The following is a 5,794-nucleotide window of genomic DNA, read 5'->3' as shown; positions in this document are numbered from 1 at the left end:
TCACACCTGACCCAGTTAGGATATAGAAAATGGAAAAGCGGCTCTACTAGTTAAGGAGACCACAATTTGAACAAGCCTGCAAACCACAAATAGAAACAATGGGAAGACAGAGGAATGTACGCCATATGAATCAACAAGAAAAATCCCCAGAAAAAGACCTGGATGAAATGGAAGTAATCCAATTACTGGATGCAGAGTTTAAATTAATGATAGTTAGGATGCTTAAGGATTTCAAAGCTACAATGGATAGACTTAACAAGCACCTAAATAAAGAAATTGTAAGCATCAAAAAGAACACTGAGCCTGACCGGGCAGTGGTGCAGTGGAAAGAGCGTCAGACTGGGATGTGGAGGCCCAGGTTCAAGACCCCAAGGTTGCCAGCTTGAGTGAGGGCTCATCTGGTTTGAGCAAAAAGCTCACAGCTTGAGCCCAAGGTCGCTGGCTCAAGCAAGGGGTTACTTGGTCTGTTGAAGGCCCGCAGTCAAGGCACGTATGAGAAAGCAATCAATGAACAATTAAAGTGTTGCAACACGCAATGAAAAACTAATGATTGATGCTTCTCATCTCTCCATTCCTGTCTGTCTGTCCCTGTCTATCCCTCTCTCTGACTCTCTCTCTATAAAAAAAAAAAGAGAAAACACAGAAATCTTAAAAAAAAAAAGTAATGACAAACAATATCAGAAATGAAGACTACACTAGAAAGAATTAAAAGCAAGCTGGATGAAGCAGAGATTCAGATCAGTGACTTAGAGGACAAGATAAGTTAAAGCACAGAAGCAGGACAGCAAAAAAAAAAAAAAAGAGGATAAAAAAAAAATAAAAGCTGCAAGAGAAAAACAGTCAATCACCTACAAAGGAGCCCCCATAAGGATGACATCTGACTTTTCAACAGACACACTTGAGGCCTGAAGGAATGGCAAGAAATATTCAAAGTAATGCAGAACAAAAGCCTAAAACCAAGACTTTTTATCAAGCAAGGCTATCGTATAAAATTGAAGCAGAAATAGAAAGCTTCCCAGACAAAAAACAATTCAAGGAATTCATCACAACCAAACCAATGCTGCAAGAAATGTTAAAGGGCCTGCTGTAGACAGAACAAAGCAGGAAAAAAATCTAGTAAAAGAGGAATGTAGATTTAAAAAAATGTTAATAAACAACTACATATCAATAATAACCTTAAATGTAAATTGATTAAATGCTCCAATCAAAAAGCATAGGGTAGCTGAATGGATAAGAAAATAGGACCCGTACATATGCTGTCTACAAGAGGCCCACCTCAAAACAAAAAATACACATAGACTGAAAGTAAAAGGATGGGAAAAAATATTTCATGCAAACGGGAATGAAAAAAAAGCTGGGATAGCAATACTTATATCTGACAAAATAGACTTTAAAACAAAGGCTATATAGTAAGGGATAAGAAGGTCACTACATAATGATAAAGGAAGCAATCAAACAGGAAGAGATAATTATTATAAATATCTATGCACCTAATATAGGAGCACCTAAATATACAAAGCAGACTTTGATGGATATAAAGGGCGAGATCAACAGCAATACTATAATAGTAGGAGATTTCAATACCCCACTAACAGCATTAGATAGATCCTCAAGAATGAAAATTAACAAAGAAACAGCAGAATTAAGGGACACTCTAGATCAACTGGATTTAATAGATATCTTCAAAACTTTTCACCCTAAAGCAGCAGAATATATATTGTTTTCAAGTGCTCATGGTACATTCTCTAGGATAGACCACAAATTAGGGCACAAAATGAGTCTCAACAAATTTAAGAAGATTGAAATTATATGAAGCATCTTCTCTGACCACAATGGCATGAAACAAGAAATGAACTACAATAGAAAAAATTAAAAACACTCAAACACTTGGAAACTAAAAAGCATGTTATTAAATAACAAATGGGTCAACAATGAGATCAAGGAAGAAATAAAAAATTTTCTTGAAACAAATGAAAATGAGCATACAACAATTCAAAATTTATGGGACACAGCAAAAGCAGTCCTAAGAGGAAAGTTCATAGTATTACAGGCATACCTTAAGAAGCTAGAAAAAGCTCAAATAAACAACTTGACCCTGCAACTAAAAGAACTAGAAAAAGAACAAGAAGTAAAGCCCAGAAGAAGTAGAAGGAAGGAAATAATAAAAATTAGAGTGGAAATAGATGAAAGAGAGCCTATAAAACAATACAGAGGATCAATGAAAGCAAGAGCTGGTTCTTTGAAAAGGTAAACAAGATCAATGAACCCTTAGCCAGACTCACCAAGAAAAAAAGAGAAAGGACTCAAATAAATAAAATTAGAAATGAGAGTGAAGTAACAACTGACACATCAGAAATACAAAGGATTGTAAGAAAATTCTATAAAGATCTGTATGCCAAAAAATTAGACAACCTAGGTGAAATGGACAAATTCCTTGAAAAATATAATCTCTCAAAAATCAATCTGGCCTGACCAGGTGGTGGCGCAGTGGATAGAGTGTTGGACTGGGATGCGGAGGATCCAGGTTCGAGACCCCAAGGTCGCTGGCTTGAGCAAGGGGTTACTCTGTCTGCTGAAGGCCCGCGGTCAAGGCACGTGTGAGAGAGCAATCAATGAACAACTAAGATCTCGCAACGAAAAACTGATAATTGATGCTTCTCATCTCTCTCCGTTCCTGTCTGTCTGTCTCTCTCTATCTCTCTCTCTGACTCTCTCTCTGTCCCTGTAAAAAAAAAAAAAAAAAAAAAAAATCAATCTGGAAGAATCAGAAAACCTAAATAGGCCAATTACAACAAATGAAATCGAAACAGTTTTCAAAAACTTCCAACAAACAAAAGCCCTGGGCCAGATGGCTTCACAGGTAAATTCTATAAACATTCAAAGAAGAATTAACTCCTATCCTTCTCAAGCTATTTCAAAAAATTTAAGAGAAGGGAAGACATCCAAGCTCCTTTCCTGAGTCAAGCATAATTCTGATTCTAAAACCAGGCAAAAACAACACAAAGAAAGAAAACTATAGGCCAATATCTTTGATGAATTTAGATGCTAAAATTCTCAACAAAATATCAGCAAACCGAATCCAGCAATACATGAAAAAAATTATACATCATGATCAAGTGGGATTTATTCTGGGGAGGGAAGGCTGGTACAATAGTCGCAAATCAATCAATGTGACTTATCACATAAACAAAAGAAAGGAGAAAAACCACATGATAATATCAATAGATTCAGAAGAAGCATTTGATAAAATCCAGCACCCATTTATGATCAAAACTCTCAGCAAAGTGGGAATACAGGGAACATACCTCAACATGATAAAGGCCATCTATGACAGACCCACAGCCAACATCATAATCAATGGGCAAAAGTTAAAAGCAATCCCCTTAAGATCAGGAACAAGGCAGGGGTGCCCCCTTTCACCACTCTTATTCAACACAGTACTGGAAGTCCTAGCCACAGCAATCAGACAAGAAGAAGAAATAAAAGTCAACCAAATTGGAAAAGAAGAAGTAAAACTATCATTATTTGCTGATGATGTGATACTGTACATAGAAAACTCTAAAGTCTCAGTCAAAAAACTGCTGAACCTGATAAATAAATTCAGCAAGGTAGCAAGATATAAAATTAATACTCAGAAATCAGAAGTATTTTTATACACCAACAATAAATTCCCTGAAAGAGAAATTAAGAAAACAATATTCTTCACTATTGCAAAAAAATAATAAAGTACCTAGAAGTAAATTTAACCAAGAAGGTTAAAGACTTATACTTGGAAAATTATAAAACATTGATAAAAGAAATCAAGGAAGATACAAACAAGTGGAAACATATACCGTGTTCATGGTTAGGAAGAATAAACATCATTAAAATATCTATATTACCCAAAGCAATTTATAAATTCAATGCAATTCCTATTAAAATACCAATGACACACTTCAAAGATATAGAACAAATATTCCAAAAATTTATATGGAACCAAAAAAGAACACAAATAGCCTCAGCAATCTTGAAAAGGAAGAATAAAGTGGGTGGTATCACACTTCCTGATATCAAGTTATACTATAAGGCCATTGTACTCAAAACAGCCTGGTACTGGCATAAGAACAGGCATATAGATCAATGAAACAAAACAGAGAACCCAGAAATAAACCCACACCTTTATGGACAATTGATATTTGACAAAGGAGGTAAGAGCATACAATGGAGTAAAGACAGTCTCTTTAACAAATGGTGTTGGGAAAATTGGACAGCTACCTGCAAAAAAATGAAACTAGAGCACTAATTTACACCATTCACAAAAATAAACTCAAAATGGATAAAAGACTTAAATGTAAGTCTTGAAACCATAAGCATCTGAGAAGAAAATACAGGCTATAAGCTCACTGACATCACTTGCAGCAATATGTTTGCTGATTTATCTCGATGGGCAAGGGAAATAAAGAACAGGATAAACACATGGGACTACATCAAACTAAAAATCTATTGCACAGCTAAAGACAATATGAACAAAATAAAAAGACCAACCACACAATGGGAGAACATATTCGACAATACGTCTGATAAGGGGTTAATAACCAAAATTTATAAAGAACTTGTAAAACTCTACACCAGGAAGATAAAAAATCCAATCAAAATTGGGCAAAAGAAATGAATATACAGTTCTCCAAAGGGGACATACAGATGGCCAATAGGCAGATGAAAAAATGCTCAACATCACTAATTTTTAGAGAAATGCAAATTAAAACCACAATGAGATACCACCTCACACCAGTCAGAATGCCGCTCATCAACAAAACAACACAGAATTAGTGCTGGCGAGGATGTGGAGAAAAGGGAACCCTCCTGCTCTGCTGGTGGGAATGCAGACTGGTGCAGCCACTGTGGAAAACAGTATGGAGATTTCTCAAAAAATTAAAAATCAAACTGCCTTTTGACCTAGCCATCCCACTTTTAGGGATATATCCCAAGTCACCACATCAATGATTCAGAAGAAGAAATGCACCCCCATGTTTACGACAGCGTTGTTTACAATAGCCAAGGTATGGAAACGGCCCAATTGTCTGTCAGTGGATGAGTTGATTAAAGAGCAGTGGTAGATATACACAATGGAATACTATGGGGCTATGAAAAAGAAGGAAATCTTACTTTTTGTGATAATATGAACGGACCTGGAAACTATTATGTTAAGTGAAATAAGCCAGGCAGAGAAAGAAAAATATGATATGACCTCACGCATTTGAGGAATCCAATGAACAATGTGAACTGAGGAATGGAATTGAGACAGAGGTGGGATCAAAGGGACCAGAGGGAAAGCTGACAGAGGGAAAGGGGATGAGAGGATGGGATCAGAAAAGGGAAAGAGAATGGTAAAAATTATACACACCTAACACAACATTATAGAGAGCAGAAAAGCAAATCCTGGAGGGAAAGGGGGAGGGCGTTGCAGGGAGGGGAGGAAAGGAGATGTTGTGGGGAACACGGGGGAGGGGTACATTCGAGGGGACACTAGAATCTATGTAAACACAGTAAATTAAAATTAAAAAAAAAAGAAGAAAATACCGTAGGCTGGGTGGCTTATCAATAGCAGACATTTATTTCTCACAGTTCTGGAGGCTGAATGTCCAGGCTGAAGGCAGCAGTCGAGGGCCTGCTTCCTTGTTCATAGATAGTTGTCTTGTCACTGTGTCCTCACATGGTGGAAGGGGGAAAGGAGCTCTCTGAGGTCTCTTTCATAAAGGTACTAATCGCATTCAGGAGGGCTCCACCCTCATGGCCTAATCACTTTCCAAAGGCT

Source organism: Saccopteryx bilineata, chromosome 4, assembly GCF_036850765.1.
Source record: "Saccopteryx bilineata isolate mSacBil1 chromosome 4, mSacBil1_pri_phased_curated, whole genome shotgun sequence".
Lineage (NCBI taxonomy): Eukaryota > Metazoa > Chordata > Mammalia > Chiroptera > Emballonuridae > Saccopteryx > Saccopteryx bilineata.
The sequence above is the reverse complement of the archived record's forward strand: the minus strand, read 5'-3'. Positions refer to the sequence as shown.